At 37.5% G+C, this 24798-nt stretch overlaps 1 long non-coding RNA gene across 1 annotated transcript in view; it reads left to right on the top strand.

Moving 5' to 3' along the window:
* The first annotated feature begins 5481 nt into the window (after window positions 1-5481).
* The window catches only part of LOC135232244 (uncharacterized), a 32147-nt gene continuing 12830 nt past the window's right edge, over window positions 5482-24798 (top strand). The window contains exon 1 of the long non-coding RNA XR_010322708.1: window positions 5482-24631. This is a non-coding gene — a long non-coding RNA (uncharacterized LOC135232244). The remainder of the gene's footprint in view (window positions 24632-24798) is intronic.

Genomic DNA, 24798 nt, shown 5'->3' with positions numbered 1-24798 from the left:
TTATTTATTCACTCATGCCAGTTATTTATTTGTATTACCATATGCTCAATGCTATTCTTTTCTGGATTGTCTATAGATAGCTTCGTTTCCTGTCAGAATATCAGCACATAAATCTCTACAGTATTGAAACAATTGCATTGTATTAGCATTTTAAATACAAAGATTGTATAGATACTAGGATGTTTTGCATTTTTGAAGTTGCAACCATATCTGAATGAGACTTAAAATTACTTTCGTTGTAGGCATACACTGAATTTTAATTGAAGTATTCATGCATGCAGTGGCAGAAATTAGAAAGGAGATGAGTCAGGATTGGTAAAACCACTTGAATTGGGGTGAAGAAGGGACATATAAGTAGTCAAGGACATTGAGTTTTTTGTTTTTAAATCTTTTTGGAGAAGTAGAATAATTGGAAGTCTGCTTATAAAGGCCCTGAAAGAAGGAATTTCCGAAACCAAACTTTATATGGCCCAAATTGGAAGATAGTGATGAAACAAGTTCTGAGCTACTCCAGGAAAATTCTGAGAAGTTGTTTTCTAGCGATGTCAGAACCAATATTTCCTTCATTGTTTATGCCAGTTGTGAGAAGATCTAGTATCCCTGAGCATTTATGTTACTGAAATAATGGGATAGCACAAGTATCAATGGTTTCTATTTGGTATACTTTATGCTTTTTTCAAGATAATTTTTAAAATAATGAAATGAGTTGAAACTCCTATAAATAATTAATTAGTTCCATGGTCTGCATGAAACTGAACTTACATTTTTAAGTGTTAGTTTCTTCATCTAAAATTTACCAATGTTTTTGAAGGTATATTCCTTTCCTCAACCCCCAATAGAAAAGGGTCGGCTTGAGTGGATGTATGAAAGTGTTGGGTCATTTAGAGGAATGTAATGGAGAGATTTTTTTAATGGAGAGAGATCTTGAAATTTATAGACCATTAGAGCAGCAAGTAATACTACAGATTATCTCTTCCGAATTCTTGGATTTTATATGTGAGAAACGTAGTTTATTAAGAATTTAAGCTCTGGAGTCAGACCAGTCTGGGTTTGAATCTGCCTTAGCCACTTTCTGACAGTGTATCTGTTGCCGTTGAGTTGATTCTGACTCATAGTGACCTTATTGGACAGAGTAGAACTGCCCTATAGTGTTTCCAAGGAGCAGCTGGTGGATTCAAACTGTCGACCTTTTGGTTAGCAGCCAAGCTCTTAACTGTTGCGCCACCAGGGCTCCATTCTAATAATGTAATTTAGGGTAAATTACTTAACCTCTCTAAGCCTTGGCTTGTTCAACTACCAAAAGAGGGGAATAACAGTATCTCCAAGTTTTTTTTTTTTTTTTCATAGGTTGCTGTGAGTTTCCAATGGAGTAACTGGAAAGCATTCAGCACAGTGCCCGGCCTGTGTTAAATGTTCAGTAAATATTTATTCTGATAATAACTAAGTATACTATTGCCTATGCTCATGGAAATGGAATTATTTGAAACTGAGATTTCTCATGTTTTACGAGTATGTTTCAAATTTTTTAAGAAAAACATTTCCACTTTAAAAACTTCATAATACTATTTATTACCAAACGCACTTCTTGATGCCTTCCAAAAAAAAAAATTTTTTTTTTTACCAGCCATTAAATACAATAACTTTCTTCAGAGCATTAAGAGCTGCTTCAGCCTACACTCCTTCTTTGGCATATGCAGTTAGGATTGCCAGAATCCAGAATTAAAAACACAGTTATCCTTTGATTGCTTACTAAATGCAGCTATTTAGCAAAATTACCACATAAATTTATGTTGCTTCTTAGAATATTTTCAGCTTCAAGGATGAATTTCCATTACAATAAAGAGAATTCTCTTTCGCCTATTTCATCTGAATCATATTGTGTTTAAAATTTCGTAAGAACTGAGAATAAACTTGATGAAATTATCTGAAAAAGTCTGAAAGGGACAGGTTTCTGAAAACCAAATTTCACTGGAATAAATCTAAGAATAGGCAGTTATGTGTGTATTTTAGGTACTGATTTTACAAAAGCTTAGTTAAAAGTACAGTTTAGGACTTAGCTTCTAAATGCACTGAGATGGAGCTGGGGGGTGTGGGAGCGAGAGGTTATTGACCATAATCTCGGGAGGATGTGGATGGGCTGTGCACAGTGTGAAAACAAGGCAGTGCTTTCCCCCATTGCTTTGACTTGCTTTCAGTCATAGCGTTGAATTTATAATCAAGTAGGGCAATAGATCTTTGTTTTTCAAATGAGGGTATTGGTTTAAAAAGTGCAAGAAAACCTAGTTTAGGTGCAGGCGTTTGGTATGACCATAAGTTACGGTAGTAAGGAGAAAAGGTTGGTTAAGCAAACCTGAAATCAAATTCTGCTTTTCAAATTACCTTGTGACCAGAAGACAGGTAACTGTCAATGAGTTTTCTCAGTGATAAAATGGGCAAAATATCAGCTGTCCTTCTTATAGGATTGTTATAAGAACAAATGTGAAGACTTAAGTTAGTAATTCAGAAAGAAACTTTTAAATTCCAACTACTACACTAATTTTAATTAGAACTACGTTTTAATTAGAACTAAATAACAACTACATGTTTTAATTAGTATAAAGAAAGTTCTTTTTTGTTGTTGTTCATATTCTGTATATATTTATTTATGGAATGATTCAGACTATACAACCTGATTTTGGGGTCATAAATATGCCCATTGAGCTATCCACAGCCATTGAGTCGATTCTGACTCATAGCAACCCCATAGGGTTTCCATGCTTGTAAATCTCAACAGAAACAGATTGCAACATCTTTCTCCCAAGGAGCTGTTGGTGGTTTCAAACCACCAACGTTTCAGTTAGCAGCCGAGCACTTTAACTGGCTGTGGAGCTAGTGTAATGTTTTTTTTCTAAATGTCAATTCCTTTTAGTACAAAGGGGATATACCATTTAAACCTTAATAATCTATTGTGATCACATGTGAGAGTCAAGTTCTTCAAGTCAACTTCTGGCCTTCCTTACCATATGGAATATTGATCTTTGGCTCTCTTGGTTCAGGAATATTATTACCTGGTAAATTAGAAATATTAATCCATAGCTCAAGAAATAACAGCCATATCTCCTCATGCCAGATGCAGTCTTCAGAGATCAGAGTTGGTACATAAGCAGTTGTTATGGATTGAATTGTGTCCCCCCCAAAAGTGTGTCAACTTGGCTAGGCCATGATTCCCAGTATTGTGTGATTAGCCACCATTTTGTCATCTGATGCAATTTTCCTATGTGTTACAGAGCCTATCTCTATGATGTTAATAAGATGGGATTAGTGGCAGGTACATTAATGAGACAGGACTCAATCTACAAGATTAAGTTGTATTTTGAGTCAATCTCTTTTGAGCTATATATATGTATGTATGTATTTTTTTTTTTTTTTATGTATATATATATATATATATATATAAAGAGTAGAGAGACAGGGGGCCTCCTACCACCAAGAATGTAGAACCAGGAGGGGAGCACATCTTTTGGACTCCAGCTCCCTGCACTAAGAATCTCCAAGACCAGAGGAAGATTGATGACAAGGACCTTCCCACAGAGCCAATAGAGAAAGAAAGACTTTACCTGGAAAGGCCACCCTGAATTTGGATCTCTAGCCTCCTAGACTGTGAGAAAATAAATTTATCTTTGTTAAAGCCATCTGCTTGTGTTGTTTCTGTCATAGCAGCCCTAGATATCCGAGACAGTAGTACTGTCAACATTGTCCTTAACTTTTCTCTAGCAGCTTTCTGCCATCTTGTGATGAGAGTTGATACCTAGGATAGCAGCCCATAGTAAATATTGACAGCCATACATTCTTTTGTGGTTTGGTCATGCTTTCACATTCTCATTTGACTCTTAGATTTCACTGGCTAAGGCTTATTAGAATGACCCCTGGTGTTGAAGTGGTTGAGTGCTCTGTTGCTAACTGAAAGGTCAGCAGTTCGAACCCACAAGACACTCCACAGGAGAAAGATGTATGTAGCATTTTGCTTTGGTAAAGATTTACAGCCTTGGAAACCCTACAGAGATGTCTTACTCTGTCCTATAGGGTCACCGTGAGTTGGAATTTGATTCAACAGCAATGAGTTTGGTTTTTTGGGTAGCTTATTGGTATCTTTGAGGGCCGTTGGCCTGACATATCCATTTTCTTGATTTGATTTCTGCTTCTAACTCTTTATAACCTGAGTTTCAATATTGTGCAGAAGATGCTTTAAAAAAATTATTGTGGATATATATATACACACACACATATATATACGCACACACAGGAAACCCTGGTGGCTTAGTGGTTAAGTGCTACAGCTGCTAATCAAGGGTTGGAAGTTTGAATCTTCCAGGCACTCCTTGGAAACTCAATGGGGCAGTTCTACTCTATCCTATAGGGTCGCTATGAGTCGGAATTGACGCGGTGGCACTGGGTTTGGTTTTGGGGTTTTTTACACACACACACACACACACACACACAACATTTGCCATTTTAACCATTTTTAAGTGTAAAACTCAGTGACGTTAATTATATTCACTGTATTATGCAACCATCCCACTATCCATTTCTAAATATTTTTCATCACCCTAAATAGAAACTTGGAAACCCTGGTGGTGTAGTGGTGAAGAGCTACAGCTGCTAACCAAAAGGGTTGGCAGTTCGAATCCACCAGGCACTCCTTGGAAACTCTATGGGGGCAATTCTACTTTGTCTTATAGGGTCGTTATGAGGCGAAATCAACTCGACTGCAATGTTTTTTTTTTTTTTTAATAGAAACTTGGTGTCCTGGTGGCACAGTGGTTAAGCGCTACAGCTACTAACCAAAAGATCAACAGTTGGAATCCACCAGCTGCTCCTTAGAAACTCTATGGGGACAGTTCTACTCTGTCCCATAGGGTTGCTATGAGTCAGAATTGACTTGACGGCAATGGGGTTTTAAATAGAAACTCGGTGTACTTTTAGCAATTACTCCTCATTTTCCTCATTCGCCTCAGCCCCTGACAACTACTAATAGATTTTTGCCTGTATGCATATGCGGTAGATGTTTTCTTCTCCAGCAAATTGCTTATTCCTTCTGCATCCACTATGGCTACAGCTTCTCTCTGCTGAGCCTCTTTGCCCCTCCAGTTGTTCCTATTAGACAAACCCTAATATGTATGGCACATGCTGGACACTCTTTCTTGCATGGCCTACATCTGATCTGGTCCATGCGAAAGAGGAAACTCATGCATATTTTTCTCCAATAAACTCTGGAAATTAAGGCTGATCCAGAAGCAGCCACCTCTCCTTCCAGCCTGTCAACAGTTAGCCAGCTGGTTTCTCAGGTGAATGTTAGACACGAGTTCACTGTTTTGAAGACATAGAGTTGGTTAGAAACTCTCAGAGGGAAAAGGTGACTTTGACACCAAGTTTTTTGCTGAGCCATATGGATGCTCCACAAATCCTTTTGTCTGTTTTCCACCCAATAATGTACTTAAAATTATTTTTTTTATATACACATACATACATACAAACATACATATACTTTTAAATATAATGAGTTGAAAACATACATATATATATTACTACATACATCACACAGACATATATGTTGTTGTTATGTGCCATCAAGTCAATTTGACTCATAGTGTCTATATAGGATAGAGCGGAGCTGCTTCACAGGGTTTCCTAGACTGTAAATCTTTATGGGAGCAGATTTCCAGGTCTATTCTCCCTTAAAGCTGTTGGTGGGTTTGAACCACTGACCTTTTGGTTACCAGCTGAGTGCTTAATCATTGCAGCACTAGGGCTCCATACACACACACACACACACATACACACACACTTTTTTTTTCAGCATTTTAGTTGACTTTTTTTCTGGAGAATAGTCTGGGTATATGGTGCTGTTATTAACGAAAGCTTAGACCTCTTATAGCTATATTTCACTTCCTCTGTAAAGTCATCATTCCTCACTAATTTCTGTGTCCTTAGTGAGTGGCTCCATTACAAGCTAACATCATCATAACCTTCTGGCAATGAGTCAGCTAGTGGAGAAGTAAAAGGAGAATTATGCTTGTATTGGCTTATCACCTACATTTTAAAGTAGATATTTTCATCTCCTGACTTTAACAAAAACAAACAAACAAAACTTTTCTGTATTTAACAAACATAGTGTTAGCTGTGTTAGTATTCATTTCTATCTTTTCAGATATTTTTTAAGTATTATCAATGTTTTAGCAGGGGAGGTGCTTGGACTTCCCTCAATGTCAGATCTGATTTGCTGTTTCCCATTATTGTTCTCACTTTTCACTGTTTCTATACCAAGGATCTGCTTTAAGGCCGTTGACACAACACAAAACTCTAGCACAGAGATGTTTTCCAGGCTATAAGGCTCCACCAAACTCCAGGTTTTGCCTCCTACAGAAGACTGTATGTGTCTTATTTAGGCAAATACCACCTGCCTTGCTGGCTCTGAACGTTGTCAGTTTTGGGATTGACCTTCTCTGAGGTAAAAATCTGCAGCCCATTTTTCTGAAAGGTGTTGGCCACACTTAAGAGAGTTAAGATTTGATAATGACCAAAATTAAGTCATTGTCGGTCAGTGTCCCCAGGCCTCACATGGAAGGCATGAAGAGAACACTTGATACTGTCCAGTCTTAGGACTCCAGCCCTGGCCCAAAGGTGCAGGTGCTTGAGAAATCCTGTATATTGTGGGAGGGTGAGAGGGGAGACCATCTGCTACACTCTCAATCTTGTGAGACTGCTACCCACTCAATCTTGTGAGACTGGAGTGGTAGGATGGAGCTTTACTACTTGCTTTTTCCTGCAAATCTCACTTTTGCATCTGTTTCTATGTCTAAGTTACAAGTTGTGCCTTGATATCTTATCTATTGAACAATTTATTCCAAATTTGGGGGACCAAGTTTTTTTTTTTTTTCACTTTTTTTCTTAATTGTAATTTAGATGAAGTTTTACAGAGCAAACCAGCTTCTCATTAAACAATTAATATACATATTATTTTGTGACATCGGTTGTTAACCTCACGAGATGTCAACACTCTCCCCTTCTTGACCTTAGCTTCCCTATTACCAGTTTTCCTGTCCCCGCTTGCCTTCTCGTCCTTGCCCCTGGGCTGGTGTGCCCCTTTAGTCTTGTTTTGTTTTATGGGCCTGTCTAATCTTTGGCTGAAGGGCGAACCTCACAAGTGACTTCATTACTGAACTAAAAGGGTGTCTGGGGCCATATTCTCAGGGTTTCTCCCTGTCAGACCAGTAAGTCTGGCCTTTTTTTTTGAGTTAGAATGTTGTTCTGCACTTTTCTCCAGCTCTGTCCAGGACTCCCTATTTTGATCTCTGTCAGAGAAGTCCATGGTGGTAGCCAGGCACCATCTAGTTTGCTGGACTCAGTCTGGTAGCGGCTGTGGTAGATGTGGTCCATTAGTCCTTTGGACTAATCTTTCCCTTGTATCTTTGGTTTTCTTCATTCTTTCTTGCTCCCAACAGAGTGAGACCAGTGGAGTATCTTAGAGGACCACTCACAAGCTTTTAGACCCTAGATGCTACTCACCAAAGTAGAATGTAGAACATTTTCCTTATAAACTATGTTATGCCAATTGAGCTAGATGTTCCTCGAGATCATAATCCTTGGGGGACCGAGTTTTAAGGAAGAGGAGAAAGCACTGGATTTGATCACTATGTAAACCAAAAATCAATCCTGATTCCAACTCCTAGGACCCTATAGGACAGGGTAGAACTGCCCCACAGAGTTTCCAAGGTTGTAATCTTTACATAAGCAGATGCCACATCTTTCTTCCTGTAGAGTGGCTGGTGGGTTTGAATTGCCGACATTTCAGTTAGCAGTTGAGTGCTTAGCCACTGCGCTACCAGGTCTTCTTGGTCACTATGTAGAAGGGTCAGATTCTAGGTGAAAAGATTTCCATTCACATAGAGTCACAGATCAGATTCCTTCCAGTCCCTGAGATTCTGCTGATCTCTAGCCTCAGCCTGTATTTTGTGCGTCATGTGCGTGGCCACCAGTTAACTTTCCAATTAAAAATAAAAGGAAGAAGGGAAAGAGGGAGGAGGGAAGGAATGAAGAAAGGAAATGATTTCCTAAAGTTTTCTGCTATTCCTGTTTAACTGACAAGTATTTATTGGTTGCTTACAAAGAAGCCACATAAAGGCCATGCTTCTGTAGAATTCAGTTGTCCTTAGCCCGAAATATTTTTTCCATTGCATCCATTCCACCAGTCCATCCAAATAAAACAGAAATCTTGGTTATCATTCATGTCTAGATGGTGCAAACACTATTTTGCTGTTGTTTGTTCAGTTATCTTAAAGCAATTGGTGGGCCCTAAATTAAGTTTGAATTTAAGATCCTGATCCAGAGCTGTCTCCTCTACTCATGTTATTTGTGTTATAATTTATCCTAAATACTCTACTAAAGGTAAGTACAAATTATCTTTAACAACTTAACGAAAAAAACAACAAAAATGCTGTCAAATGGCTTTTGACTCACGGCAAAGCCACCTGTGTCAGAGTAGAACTGTGCTTGATAGTGCTTTCAATGACTTATTGTTCGGAAATAGATCACCAGGGCTTTCTTCCAAGGTGCCTCTCAGTGGACTTGAACCTCCAACCTTGGTTAGCAGCTGGACTCATTAAAAGCTTGCACTTCCTGGGGACCATTAACACCTTGTTTTTGTTGTGTGCCATTGAGTTAATCTTGACCAGGGGAGTGAATTAGTCAATGAGTGCCTTATTCTAAATCACTGCCTTAGAGTTACTTAGTCATGTATCATTACTTGCTGTTGTTGTTAGGTGCCGTCGAGTCGGTTCCAGCTCATAGCAGCCCTATGCACAACAGAACGAGACACTGCCCGGTCCTGAGCCATCCTTACAATCTTTGTTATGCCTGAGCTCATTGTTGCAGCCACTGTGTCAATCCACCTCATTGAGGGTCTTCCTCTTTTCCGCTGACCCTGTACTTTGCCAAGCATGATGTCCTTCTCCAGAGACTGATCCCCCCTGACAACATGTCCAAAGTATGTAAGACGCAGTCTCGCCATCCTTGCTTCTAAGGAGCATTCTGGTTGTGCTTCTTCCAAGACAGATTTGTTCCTTCTTTTGGCAGTCCATGGTATATTCAATGTTCTTCGCCAACACCACAATTCAAAGGCATCAGTTCTTCTTCGGTCTTCCTTATTCATTGTCCAGCTTTCACATGCATGTGATGTGATTGAAAATACCATGGCTTGGGTCAGGTGCACCTTAGTCTCCAAGGAGACATCTTTGCTCTTCAATGCATTGCATTGGGTAAATTTACGGCAAAGGACCTCTTTAAAGTGTTGAAGAGCAAAGCATCATTATTAGTGAAACTGAAATTAGTGATAGTTAGGTTAGGAGGTTAATTGGACATGGTAATACAGGATCCACCTGTCTGACCTGAATGAAGATACCAGCTGGCCCAGTAATGTGTGCCAGTGGAGCAGAACTCTAGGTTTGCACTCTGGGTCTACAGACTTCCTTCTCCCAGAGATCAGGATCAGACCATAGGATCTGACTTCAAGTCCCCTTTGGGGTAGGCACTCCAATACAGGGGCTACAGGAGTCCCCTATGAGAGACTCCTTCAAAGCTCTAGAGCGCTTGCAACTGCTGGTTAATAAAACTCTTTACATTTGCCAGAAAGTGAAATTTCTTTCACTGCAACAACTCTCTAAGCAGAAGTGAGGTCCAGGGTGGAAACTATTTCCTCCACACACCTCTGGCCCTTAGAGGTTACCAGTATTCACCAAAGAGAACTTGACATTTGTTGACCAGCCAGACTGACTGATTTGCAACACTTCAGTTTTATATTTATGCATCTTCTTGTCTGCTTCCCTGGTATCAGAAACTCTCTGGGAGCCAGGCTCCAGAGTACCCTAATCTGCTGTGGTATTATGGTTCTGAATTGACACATCATAAACCTTCCAAAAAAAAAAAAAAATCCAGAAGGTTCTTTTGAATTCTATAAGTGACTAATAACACTTTTTGTAAAAAATGAAAAACAAAACCAAAGGAACAAAGTGCATTACTCTTTCTCCTTTCCAAGGTCATTTCCCCTTTGGGTGTGTCTTTCCTGTATATCCAGTCCTTTCCTACCAGCACTATCTTCAGACCAAGAGATAATTATTTCATGCACATATTCACACGCAAAATGATGACACATTTGTTTGGTGTTTTAGAAAACAAAATAAAACAAAAAAATCCCCCCAAACCCATTGGGAATTATCTAGCCATGAATTATGTTATGGCCAATGCATCCATTATGTGTGTTTTTCATCCGCAAGTCACCGTATTATTACTCTTTCTGAATAGGCTCCCTAATTAACTGTTGCATATTCTTTCCCTGAAATCTTGCTGTGCTTTGTAGCAAATATGTAAAAAATCTTTTGTTCTGAAAAAAGCCACCCATTGAGTAGGAGTGTGAATTGAAATGTTAAGGTCACCATGGAATTCCACAGTTGTTCAGCTCAGTAAGATCTGTGTGACATCGCACTTTTGTTAAATATCTTAGGAAAACAAGGAGAGGCCAAGCTTGCTGAGTGACTGCCTCTAGGCCTTGAACGAACCTTTGTTTGCTGTGTGTCTAAATTCTTTCTCTCTTTTCCAACAACAACCAAAGCATAGAAACATCTTCCAGTACCTTAAACTTATTTTATATAAAAAATGAGACTGGTTAATCCAGTTCTGAGCGTAAACCATTGACCTTTTCACTTTTGAATAGCCTCTTCTTAGAGATCTCCCTCTCCTTCAATGTGTTTCTTCTAAAACACCGTTGAGGCAGATGTCAGCTTTATTTTTAAATAGGAGGCTGTGGGTTTCTGGCATTTTTTGTTTGTTTTGCTATCATAACTATCAATTTTAGTACCTAACTTTTCTTTATCACCGAAAAAAATATGGGGCAAAATTTACTCGGGAATTTAAAAATATCAGGTAAATAGACATTGTAAAAATTTAGGGTAGCTTGCTTAATTTCAAAGTTGATTTTCCTGGTAACATTACGATATCTTTTTTGCACTTCTCAGGAATGCCTATTACTACTAGGTAGTAACTTTTGTTTTGTTTTATTAAAATACATTATTGGATTAATTTATTAAAACAGTGTAACTGTGTTCTTGCACAATCCCAACTTTGATCTAATAATTTTTGTGCTCGTCTTGTTTCTAAATGGTGCAGTGATTAAGTGCTTGGCTGCTAACTGAAACGTAGGCAGTTCAAATCCACCAGCTGCTCCACAGTCTGCTTCCAGAAAGACCACAGCCTTGGAAATACCCTGTGGGCAGTTCTACTCTGTCCTGCAGGGTTGCTTTGAAGTGGGACCGATTTAACAGCAATAGGTTTGGTTTGTTTCTAAATATTATAGAGAACGTATCATAGATTCAAAGAATTAGATATACCTAAAGTTCTAAAAATTTTTTGGGGGTAGTATTTTCTTATTTTTCAATGTTCAAATTCTATGTTTTTTTTTTGCTGAACATTTTATTGTGGTTTGGGTGAAAGTTTACAGAGTAAATTAGTTTCTCAATCAATAATATACATTTTGTTTCATGACATTAGTTTCAATTCCTTCAATGTTACAGCACTTTACCCACTTCCTTCCTGGGTTCCCCATTTCCATTCGCCCATCTTTCCTGCCTCTTCCTGCCTTCTGAACTTTGTTTTTGAGCAAATACTTCCCTTTTGGTCTCGTATGGTTGATCATTTTGAGAAGCACGTTCCTCATAGGTGTTATTGTTCACTTTACAGGCCTGTCTATTGTTTGGCTGAAAGGTGATCTCCAGGAGTGAGTTCAGTTTGAAGGGTGTCTAAGGGCCGCAGTCTCAGGTGTTCCACAAGTTTCTATCAGACCAGTAATTCTGGTCTTTTTTTATCAATTTGAATTTTGTTTTACATTTTTCTCACCCTGTCTCCAGGACCTTCTACTGTGATCCTGGTTAGGGTGGTTGGTAGTGGTAGCTGGGCGCCGTCTAGCTCTTGTCTCAGGTGAGTGAAAGCTGTGGTTCACGTGGATCATTAGTCCTTTGGACTACTTGTTTTCTTGAGACACTGATTCTCTACATTCTTTTTCGTTCTGGACGGGAAGAGACCAATAGTTGTATCTTAGGTGGCCGCTCCCAAACTTTTAAGACCCTAGTCACTACTCACCGAAGTAGGATGTAGAACATTGTCTTTATGGCTTATGTTATGCCAATTGACTTAGATGTTTCCAGAGACTATGGTCCTAAGCTCTCAAGCCCAGTGACTCAGTCCCTAGAAGTATCTGGTTATGCCTAAGAAGTTTGCATAACTGTGCCCGTTGTGTGCTATGCTATATAAGTGGATATACTTACTGCAAATAAAAATACGTATGTAGAGTTATCTTCTGCCCAACCTATACATGCTCATGGGTGTATAGTCATCCCACACCTATTTAGCATACATATCAACCAATTTAAATTATTGTTTGTTATTACTGTTATTGCAGGATTATGTATGTAATAGTATTTACCATTGTTACCTTTTACTCTTGTGTACCTCTCACTGTCTTCCTTTGCCTTGGTCATGCTATGCTGACTTCCCCCATATTCCCTTCACTTTTTTTTTTTTTTTATCTAGTTAGTGGTTTTCCTTCCCTCCCCCTCTCACCCGTGCTAACCATCAAAGAATGTTTCTTTCTGTGTGTAAACATTTTCTTGACTTTTTATGATAGTGGTCTCATACAATGTTTGTCCTTCTGTCATTGACTTATTTCATTAAGTATAATGTCCTCCAGGTTCACCCATGCTGTGAGATGTTTCCAGGATTCATTGTTATTCTTTAATGTTGTGTAGTATTTCATTGTGTGTTTGTACCACAGTTGTTTATCCATTCATTCATTGTTGAATATGTTGTTTCCATCTTTTTGCTATAGTGAATAATGATGCAATGAACATCGGTGTATATATTGATGGTTATTACTTCTCTAGGATATATACCTAGTAGTGGGATTGCTGGATCATATGGTCTTTTTATTTCTAACTTTTTGAGGAAGTGCCATACTGTTTTCCATGGTGTTTGTACCATTTTACATCCCCACCAGCAGTGTATGACTGTTCCAATCTCCCCACACCCTTGTCTCATTGTTGTTTTGATTTGCATCTCTCTAACGACAAACACTGGTGGCGTAGTGGTTAAGCGCTACCGCTGCTAACCAGAAGGTCGGCAGTTCAAGTCCACCAGGTGCTCCCTGGAAACCCTATGGGGCAGTTCCACTCTGTCCTACAGGGTCGCTATGAGTCAGAATCAACTCGACAACAATGGGTTTGGTTTTTCGGTTAATGGCTAATGACTGAGAGCCTCTCTTCATGTATATGTTGACTGCCTGAATGTCTTCTTGATGAAGTGTCTGTTCATGTCCTTTGCCTATCGACAAGTTGGACTATTTTTGTTGAGGTGTTGAAGTTTGTTATAAATTTTAGAGATTGGTCCCTTGTCATATGTCATTGCCAATTTTTTTTTCCCAGTCTGTAGCTTCTCTTTTTACTCTTTTGAAGAAGTCCTTTCATGTGCATAAGTGCGTAATTTTTAGGGGGTCCCGTTTGTCTAGTTTATCTTCTGCTGTTTGTGCATTTTTAGTTATATTCGGTAGTCTATTTATGCCATAAATTACAGCCCCTAGGTTTGGCCCTATTTTTTCTTCCATCATCTTTATAGTTTTAGGTTTTATCCATCTCGAGTTAGTTTTTGCTTATGGTGTGAGGTATGGATTCTGTTTTGTTTTTCTGAAAATGGATATTCAGTTTGTCAGCACCATTTGTTAAAAAGACTATCTGTTCCCCATTTGATGGATTTTGGCCCTTCGTCAGCTGTCCATGGGTAGATGGATTTACTTCTGGGTTCTCAATTATGTTCCATTGGTCTATGTGTCTCTTGTTGTACCAGTACTAGGCTGTTTTGACTACCTGGCAGTGTTAGTCATCTAGTACTGCCATAACAGAAATACCACAAGTGGATGGCTTTAACAAAGAGAAATTAATTTTCTCACAATTTAGTAGGTTAAAAGTCCTAATTCAGGGCGTTGGCTCCAGGTGAAGGCTTTCTCTTTCTCTCCGCTCCAGAGTAAGGTCCTTGGCCTCAATCTTCCCATGGTCGAGGAGCTTCTCAGACGCAGGGACCCTGGGTCCAAAGGACGTGCTCTGCTTCTAGTGCTGGTTTCTTGGTGATATGAGGTCCCCAACTCTCTGCTTGCTTCCCTTTCCTTTTATCTCTCAAGACGCTATGTTATGCCAATTGACTTAGACATCTCTAGAAACGTTTATCAAGAGATAAAAGGTGATGGAGGCCACAACCCAGGGAAAATCCCTTTACCTTGGATCAGGGAGGTGACCTGTGTAAGGGTGGTGTCACAATCCCACCTTAATCCTCTTAACATAAAATTATAATCACAAAATGGAGGACAACCACACATGGCCTAACCAAGTTGATACATATTTTGGGGGAGGGGGCACAATTCAATCCATGACACTGGCTGTATTGTTCTGAGGTCAGGAAGCGTGAGGCCTCCTGTTTTGTTCTTCAGTAACGTTTTGCTTACCCAGGCCTCTTTCTTTTCCATATAAAGTTGATGATCAGTTTTTCCGTCTTGTTAAAGAAATGTTGATGGAATCTGGATCAAGGTTGTCTTATATCTGTAGATCACTTTGAGTAGTATTGACTTTTTCACAATATTAAGTCTTCCATTTATGCAGGTCTGCTTCGGTTTCTTGCTGTAGCGTTTTGTAGTTTTCTTTGTCTAAGTCTTTTACATTCCTGGTTAGGTTTATTCCTAAGTATTTTATCTTTTGGGGAGCTATTGTAAATGATATTGTTTTCCTGATTTCCTTTTCAGAGCTCTCTTTGTTAGTGCAGAGGAATCCGACTGATTTTTGTACATTGATCTTATACCCTGCCACTTTCCTGAATCCTTTTATTAGTTCCAGTAGCTTTCTTGCAGAATCCCTGGGATTTTCTATGTCTATGATCATATCATCTGCAAATATGGATAGTTTTACTTCTTCCTTGCCAATTTGAGTCCTTTTATTCCCCTTTCTTGCCTTATTGCTCTGGCTAGGACTTTCAGTACAATGTTGAATAGGAGGGGTTATAAGGAGCATCCTTGTCTGATTCCCATTCTCAAGGGGAATTCTCTGAGTCTCTGTTGAGAATAATGTTGGCTGTTGGTTTTGTGTATATGCTCTTAATTATGTTAAGAAATTTCCCTTCTATTCCTATTTTGCTGAGAGTTTTTATCAGTGGTGGTGTTGGATTTTATCAAATGCTTTTTCTGCATCTATCTGTATGATCAAGTGGTTCTTTTCATTTGTTTTATTTATGTGGTGGATTACATTGATTGATTTTCTGATGTTGAACCATCCTTGTACACCTAGTATGAATCCCACTTGGTCATGATGCATTATTTTTTTGGATATGTTGTTGGATTCTATTGTCTAGGATTTTGTTGAGAATTTTCTATAATGGTCTATAATTTTCCTTTTTAGCGGTGTCTTTGCCTGGCTTTGGTATCAGGGTTATGCTTGCTTCATAGAATGAATTTGGGAGTATTCCATCCTTTTCTATGTTCTGGAATAGTTTGAGTAGAATTAGTGTCAGCTCTTCTCTGAATGTTTGGTAGAATCCCCTAGTGAAGCTGTCTGGGTCAGGGCATTTTTTTTTGTTGGAATTTTTTTTTTTTATGACCTCTTTAATTTCTCGTTTTGTTATGGGTCTGTTCAAATTTATTACCTCAGTTTGAGTTGGTTTAGGTAGGTAGTGTGTTTCTAGAAAATTTTCCATTTCCCCTAGGTTTTAAAACTTGTTGATGTACAGTTCTTCATAGTACTCTGTTGTGATTCTTTTTATTTCAGTTGGTTCTTTTGTAATGTCATCCATTTCATTTCTTATTTGTGTTATTTGCATCTTCTACTTCTTTTCCTATGTCAATTTGGCCAGTGATTTGTTGATTTTATTAATCCTTTCAAAGAATTATCTTCTAATCTTGTTGATTCTTTTTTATACTTTCTCTGTTTCATTTATTTCTGCTCTAATCTTTATTATGTCCTTTCTTCTGGTGATGGTGGGCTTTTTTTTTTTTTTTCCTACTTTTCTTCTATTTGTTGGAGTTGTAGGGCTAAGGCATCAATTTTGGTGTATACTTCTCTTTTGATGTATGTGTTTATTGCTATAAATTGACCTCTGAGCACTGCTTTTGCATTGTCCTATAGGTTTTGGTATGCTGTGTTTCCATTCTGATTTGATTCTCGGGATTTTTTTTATTTCTTCTATTACCTAGTGCTCTTTAAGCAGACTGTTATTCAGTTTCCATGTATTATTTTTCCTTGTTCTTTCTGTTACTGATTTCTAATTTTATAGCATTGTGATATGTTAAGATGCTTTGTATTATTTAGATGTTTTTAAATTCACTGAGGATTTCTTTGTGGCCTAACATATGGTCTATTCTAGAGAATGATCCATGTGTGCTGGAAAAGAGTATGTGCTGCTGTTGCATGGAGTGTTTTGTGTGTCTGTGAGATCAATTTGGTTGATTTTGTTGTTTAGATCTTCTGCATCTTTGTTGAGTTTCTTTCTAGTTATTCTGTCCTTTATCGAAAGTAGTGTGTTAAAGTTTCCTACTATTATTATGGAGTTGTCTATTTCTCTTTTCAGTTCTGATAAGGATTGTTTTATGTATTTTGGAGCTCTTTCATTGGGTGTGTAGATATTTATTATGGTTATGTCCTTTTGTTAGGTTGACCCTTTTCATCAATATATTATTCCCTTCTTTGTCTCTTATGCTGGTTTTTGCCTTAAAGTCTATTTTATCAAAGATTAATATTGCTACTCCTGGTCTTTTTTTCATTGCTGTTTGCCTAATGTATTTTTTCCATCCTTTTATTTTTAGCTTATTTTTATATTTGTGCCTAAGGTATGCCTCCTATAGGCAATGTGTTGATGGGTTAAATTTTCTTACCTATTCTGCCAAGGTCTGTCTCTTGACCAGTGCCTTTACTCCATTTACATTCAGTGTAATTATCATTAGGTATGAATTTACTGCTGTCATTTTGTTGTCCTTTTTTTTGTGCTGTTGCTGATTTCTTTTGTTCTGTATACTTTTCTGTGTGACTTCTTTTTGTTTATGGATTTTCTCTTCTTTTCCTTTGTTGCTGTTGATTTTGTGTGTTACTGAGTCTATGTTTTTCTTCTTTTTTATTTTGGTGAGAAGGTTTATTAGTTTTCTTTGTGGTTACCCTGAAATTTGCTTTTATCTTCCTAAGTTCAGAACAGTCTTATCTCTTGATATCATCTTGATTTTCTGTGTAAGAAAATTCTATAGCTATACCATTTAATCCTCCTTTTTATTTTTGAAGTTGTTGTTTACAGATTGATGTTTCTGGTTCCCTCTTTCCAGTCTTGTAGCTTTATTTTATTTTTGAAAATTCTTTATCTGGGTTGGTATCTGGGCAATGTCATGTGTCTTAATCTCTGGTTGTGGTCTGATGTTGTTGGTTCTCTCTCTGAAGGACTTCCGTTAGTATTTCTTATAAGGTTGGTCAGGTTTTCACAATTCCCTTAATTTCTGTTTATCTAGAAATGTCCTAATTCCACCATCATATTTGAGAGACAGTTTTGCCGGATAAATAATTCTTGGTTGGCAATTTTTTTTTTTCAGGGTTTTATGTATGTCATTCCATTGACTTCTTGCCTGAATGGTTTCTGCCAAGAAATCAGAGTTTAGTCTTATTCGTTCCCCTTTTTAGGTAATATTTTGTTTTTCCTGAACTGCTCTTAAGATTCTTTCTTTGCCTTTGGTTTTGGGAGTTTGATTACAGTATGTCTTGGTGGTTTTCTCCTGGAGTCTATCCTATATGGGGCTCAATGGGCTTCTTGGATGGATATCTGCCCATCTTTCATTATATTAGGAAAGTTTTCTGCCAGCAAATCTCAAAAAAATTTCTCTGTGTTTTTTTTTGTCTCTTCCTGTTTCATAATTACCATCATGCATAAATTACTACTCTTGATAGTGCTCCCCATAACTCTTAGGCTTTCTTCATTGTTGTTTCTCTTTATTCCTCAAACAGATTACTATCGAGGAATTTTTCCTCTATTTTGCTGATTCTGTCTTCCTTTGATTCAATTCTACTCCTTTATCCTTCCAATGCATTATTTATTTCTGAAATTTTAGTGTTAATCTTCTGGATTTCTAGTTGCTGTTTTTGTATGCTTTCTAATTATCTATTTATTTTGTCATTTTGTTCCTGTGTTGTTTTTCTGAATTCTTCTAGAGTTTTGTCTGTGCTTTTCTTGGTTTTGTCTATGTTCTCACTGATCTCTTTGAGTATTCTATACATAAAAGTCTTTTGAATTCCTTATCAGGTTGTTCAATTACCATTTCTTCCTCAGAATGGTTTTCTGACTTTTTATTTTGGTCACTTGCTTTAACCATGTTGTCCTGTTTCTTTATATAATTTGATATTGTCTGTTGTCTTCAAGGCATTAAGGTGTTATATTTATTTATTGATTGTATATTTGTTTGCTTCATTCTGATTTTTTGTTTTGTTTTGTTATATATGGGCTGGTGGGTTGCTGGTCTCAGGTCTAGCAGGACTGAAGTGTTTGCTACCTGTCTGGGTGAGCAGGCCAGTAGCTGGTAACGTGAGTGTGGGTCTCTCTTTGTTGTTTCAAGCTGGATGGCAGGGCTGTCCACTCTGTCTCTTCTTGTTCACTGTATTCAGGCAGTTTCTTCTTCCAATCAGTTTTTGATCTAGTTTTTTTATTCTCTCATTTGATGCTCAGGGTTCCAGGATTGTCGTCTAAACAGATAGTCATCTATTTCACTTGGTTTCTTGGTTCTTTGCTGAAGAGGGATGACATGGTGTGTCTAACTAAGCTGCCACGTTGGCTGGAACACCCTCAAATTCTATTTTACCTGCAGCTTGCAAGCAAACATTTTGGGGCATCTTCCTAGAAATAGCCAAAATAAATTAGAATAAATAAAATATCAGATAAAAAAATATTTTTAAAGAAACTACTGGCTTCACCACAAAAAAAAAAAAAAACCTTTTTAAAAACATTTATCTTGTGGTAAATCTAATAAAATTTAAAGTTATTGAAATCTATGCATAACTAAACCTACATGCTGAAGCAGGTCCCACACACAACATAGATTTTGCAATGTTCAATGTCCAACTTTTATGTCTTTTTTCATATCTTCTCTTGAAAGATTTGAGGACAGAATTGCATTGTCAGCTGAGCACAGCAGAAATAGCACAAGTTTGGGGAGTTGCACAAACCAGAGTTCTAATTCTTGCTTACCTTTTAATAGATGGGGTGCTTTAGACAAGTTACCTAATCTCTCTGAGCCTCTGTTTCCTTGCCTACTTATAACCTTGTAAGAAAGACGATTCATTTAAAGCATTTATCAAATTTAAAATAAATAGCTATTATGATTTCTATGGAAAATATAGAAGCATGTCACTGGCTGTAGTTAACCTTGTATCTGTAGGATTTGTGTAGTTATCCAGGTCCTTTAAGAAACACAATTACTATGCTAGTGGTAAATTGTTATTATTGTTAGTTGCTGTCAAGCTGACTCTGAGAAACGACTCATAGTGATTGCATGTACAACAGAGAAAATCATTGCCTAGTCCTGTGGCATCTTCATGATCATTGGTATCCTTGAATCCATTTTTGCAGCCACTGTGTATTTTAAGTGAAGGGGGCTCATCTTCCAGTACTATACTGAACAATATTCTGTTGTGATACATAATATTTTCATTGGCTAATTTTCAGAAATAGATTGACAGGCCTTTCTTCCTAGTCTGTCTTTGGAAGCTGAAATCTGTCCACCATGGGTGACCCCAACAGTATTTGAAATGCTGGTGGCATAGCTTTCACCATCATAGCAACAGGCAAGACACCACAGTATTACAAACTGACAGATGGGTGGTCAAGTAGAAAATTAAAAAAAAAAAAATTAAAAGTAGTAAATTAAATTAGATACCTTTAAAAGTTGCTTTAATATTGTTGAAACAAATGCATTTTACCTAGAATTCCACTCTCTTGGTAGCACCTCTGCTTTAATATGAAGTGGAGTATGTCTTTATTTTTTAATCTCTGAGATGCTTTGTCCAGATAGTAAAACTTCAGGATTACTTTGGGTCTGGATGCATTGCAGAGCTGTGTAAGTTTGGAGCCAACCCTAAGGGTTACTATTTGCTATGAGGGTGAGGCCTGGTGACTGTCTTTTTGTGGTCCAAACAGATTTTTTTTCAAGAGTCCCTTAGGGAATTTGCTTGGGACATGCTTTACTTTTTACTTTTTCTTTTTGGCTTAGAGTGGGACACTGAGATCTCAAAAAATTCTGTATAATAATCCAAATCATAGAACATTTCTAGGTGTTGAATATAAGCCAAAAGCATACAAATATGAAGTAACAACATGTAATAAAACTATAGCCTGCACAGATTTTTAACATTGTTTTCTGGTAGTGGCAGATCTAAGTTAGAAGCATTTTATTAAGCCATCTTTTACAAGCAGTGCTTTTATTTTGATTTAATATAGCTTCATGAAAAAGTATAGGGAGAAAAGAAGAGATGAAATTAAATATTTAGTTTATTTTCAATTGAAAGGGAGATAATTATTTTCTTTTAATTTTCATTTCTTTATCTTCTAAAGTTCCACGTAAACGTTGGTGATTATATATTATAGCAATTTGAGAATCTTAAAAGTAGGCTATGGAATACATGTAAGGCTCTTGTCTGCACCTACTACACAGTAAATCATTTTCAGAATAGATCTGGGTTCTTGACATTTTTATTAGTACAAGATGAAGTATATGTATCCATATCTGAAAATACAATCGAGCCTTTTTCTTTTATCCCCTCAGGGTGTGGTGTTTCAATATCTTCCAAAGAAATTATAAGAATGTGGAGTAAAGTAAGTTGTTGGCCAGTAAATGTCCTATAGATGCCAATAATTTCATTTTACTAGCTTAAGTGTTTTGAAATGGAGAAAATTGAAGTGAAATCTCATTTTCTACTCATTGTGCCTTTGGGAGATAATTATCACTTTTTAAGCAATTTTGCATTGCACTCTTAAAAAAAGAAAGGATCTGATGAGAAATCATTCATTCATTTAGAGGAAGGGCATGCACCCTGGCTGTTTTTCTGGCCATGCTGGTAGATTTCTGCTGATCCATGCACACCCCTTTGCCCTGTTCACATTAGGAAACAATGACATTTATTTGTGATGTGACCGAGGGCTGGGGGTGCATTCTGCAACCACAGAACAAAATGAAGCCATTGACCTCAATATGGACTGAACCCTTTGACCTTGACCGCATTAGTACTTTGACTAATGTGGAAAATTACCAGAAGCTTGCATTTAGAATTCTCCTGAATCACATGATGTGACAGAAAGTACCATTTAAACATCATTGTGATTAAAATGACCCTGTTTGGGAAATAGAATATAGAAAAACAGTGTGTTATTAATTCAATATCAGTGTCTTCTACCAATAAATTATTTAATTAGCTAAAAACAACAATAATAAAACCTAAACCAAACCCTTTGCCGCTGAGTCGATTCCAACTCATAGCAACCATGTAGGACAAAGTAGAGCTGCCTCATAGGGTTCCTAAGGAGCGGCTCGTGGGTTCAAACTGCCAACTTTTTGGTTAACAACCGTAGCTCTTAACCACTACACTAACATTTATTGAGTGTTTCTTGTATGCCAGTTGGCATCTTCTAAGTCTTTGACATTCATTATCTCACTTAACTTTCATAATGTCTCATGGAATACATATTATTATTATCACTGCTTTACAAAGAAGAATCGTAGGTTAAGACAATATTTTAAGGGCTAAAGAGTGGACAAGCCAGCATGAGATCATTGAGGTCCGATTCTGACATCCACAGACCTAACCAAGTAGATGGATTGCCCCTTTCCTACACATTTATAATTTCTAGGAGTTCTTGGGTGGTGCAAAAGGTTAAGTGAGGACTACTAATTGAAAGGTTGGCAGTTGAAACCCACCCAGATGTGCCTCAGAAGTAAGGTCTGGAGATCTGCTTCTGAAAGGTCACAACCTTGAAAGCCCTATGCATCACAGTTCTGCTCTGCACACATGGAGTCGTCGTCATGAGTTAAAATTGACTTGAGAGCAACTAACAATAATAGTAACAGCAAATCCAAATTCCAGGCAGGGCTTTTCACAAAGTAGGTGTTGATTAACTGTTTGGTCAAGTGAATATTATCAGAAATGGATTTGGGTGGTTTCAGCTTCAGGGTAGGATTAAAGATCTAGTGAAGTTCACTTTATCAGTACCAGTTGCTTCAGATAGATTCCAACTTGTGAACTGCGCTCTATAGCGCTCTATAGGGATTTCATGGCTGTGACCTTTTGGACGCAGATCACCAGATCTTTTTTCCTGAGGTGCCTCTGGGTGTGTTTGAACTACCAATCTTTTGGTTAGTAGCAAATGGCTGAGCCCTTAACCATTTGCACCAGCCAGAAACTCACTATGCTCCAGGATAATTCCACACTCAGGGCTGCACTAGCCTCAGGAGTTATGAACAAAACCGAAAACCCTTTGCCATCAGGTCAATTCCTACCCTTAGTGACCCTATTAAAAAAAAAAAAAATTTTTTTTTTTAGTGACCCTATAGCTACCCCCAAAAGGGAGGTGCTGTTACTGCTCTAATTTTGCAGGTGAGGAATTTGAGACTCGGGAATGTCTTCTCTAAAACCACTCTGCTGTTAAGCGGCTAAGCCAGAATCCCAGGTCGGGTATGTCCAATCCCAGGGCGCTAAATAGTAAACATCAACCTATCCCACTTTTATCTCCTTTTGTCTACAGGGAAGAAACCTTCCCTTAATTCATTTTTTGACTCGTTACACCTGGAGTAGTGTTTGAATAAAATCTGAGATTGATGAAAATAATCTACTTCATTCTGCTTACTTTTAATACAGTATTTGAAATATTAATATTTATTTATTACTTAGAACTAAGAGGAAGAAAAAGGTCTACAAGGAAATCATAAACAGCATAGTGACATTATTTATAAAAAAAATAGTAGTTGTTTATGGCATATTTTAGTAGCATAAAAGTATCCTATTGCTCTATGGTAGAAAGTGGTGATTTGAGTGTCCTTGAGCTATTTGGTTACTTTAACTTCTGTCATATTAAGCCTCTATTTTATGCCGAAAAAGGCAATTTTTTTTTTTTTAGCATACTCAACAGGAGTCTTATGAAAATTACTGAATAAAATAGGGACAGGAAAGCAATCAGAAAACAATTTTAATTGAATTGAAGAAACATGCAATGGGAAAAAATAAATTAAAGACTATCCTAAAGATCATTCTATTAGACATTTAGACAGCCTATCTTTAAAACTTTCATGGTTTTAACCAATTCAGTCATATTTTTAAGCCCATTATTATAAACAACAACAACAATATAAAAACAGATGAAAATTCCAGGCCGGTACAGAGATATAAATATGGATGAGAACATTTCATATATCCGAAATTTGCTTTTTTGATAAAGTCCCCTTTCTAGAACCTGTCTGAAAACCACAGAGTTTGTAAATACAGTCTTTATGGTTCAAAATGAGATTTTAGAGTCTGTGTAAACCAGGCCACATTTTCTCCTCACATGTCAAACACAATTGTTTATTTGCTTTCCCTAACTCACTACTTGTTAGAAGCAGAAAATTAAAAAGAAGGCCTGGGCTAGTACTAAAAGCAAATACATAGTGTCTTAGTCATCTAGTGCTGCTATAACAGAAATACCACAAGTGGATGGCTTTACCAAAGAGAAGTTTATTCTCTCACAGTCCAGTAGGCTAGAGGTCCGAATTCAGGGTGCCGGCTCCAGGGGAAGGTTTTCTCTCTCTGTTGGCTTTGGAGGAAGATCCTTGTCATCAGTTTTCCATCAGTCTGGGAACATCTCAGGGCAGGGACCTCAGGTCCAAAGGACACGCTCTGCTCCCAGGGCTGTTTTCTTGGTAGCAATATGTCCCCACCTCCTACTAGCTTCCCTTTCGTTTTGTCTCTTGAGAGATAAAAGGTGGTGCAGGCCACATCCCAGGGAAACTGTCTTTACATTGGATGGGGTTGTGACCTGGTGAGGGTGTTGCAATTCCACCCTAATCCTCTTTAACATAAAATTATAATCCCAAAATGGAGGACAACCACAGAGTACTGGGAATCATGGCCTAACCAAGTTAATACATGCATTTTTGGGGGAACGTAATTCAATCCATGACACATAGTTATCAGCAAACAGGACTTCAACATAAGAAGAGGTTGAAAAAGAAAATTAAAAACATTTTTTATTGTCAAACATTAGGGAGATGGCAGTAGAGTGCAGCTGTGAGTGCAAAATCTCCATCTATCACTTGCTTCTTAGCTATATAATTCTAGGAAAAATATTTAAGTTCTTAGAGTGTCCATTTTAATATCTGTAAGATGAAAATAATATAATTTGTGGGGTGATTTTAGGGATTAAGTGAATTAACATGTGTAAAATGCCTGGTCATTTTGTTTCATTCTCAGGCCCCAAAGCACATCTCTGTGTATACTTTGATAGCTTTCATCACTCAGTGGATCCTAAGGTAATTCATCTTCATAATAATGACTGATACAGGGTTGTTATGAAAAAATCAAACATAGGTATAGTATATCCTTCTTAAGAATTTATGACAATATATAATTCATGTTAAAAGGATACATCAAAGTGATTCAAGATTAAGCCATCCCTGGAATGGGTTACGCATTCCAT

This window comes from Loxodonta africana, chromosome 8 (genome assembly GCF_030014295.1).
Source record: "Loxodonta africana isolate mLoxAfr1 chromosome 8, mLoxAfr1.hap2, whole genome shotgun sequence".
Taxonomy (NCBI): Eukaryota; Metazoa; Chordata; class Mammalia; order Proboscidea; family Elephantidae; genus Loxodonta; species Loxodonta africana.
Note: the sequence above shows the minus strand (reverse complement) of the source record. Positions and strands in the feature narration are given on the sequence as shown.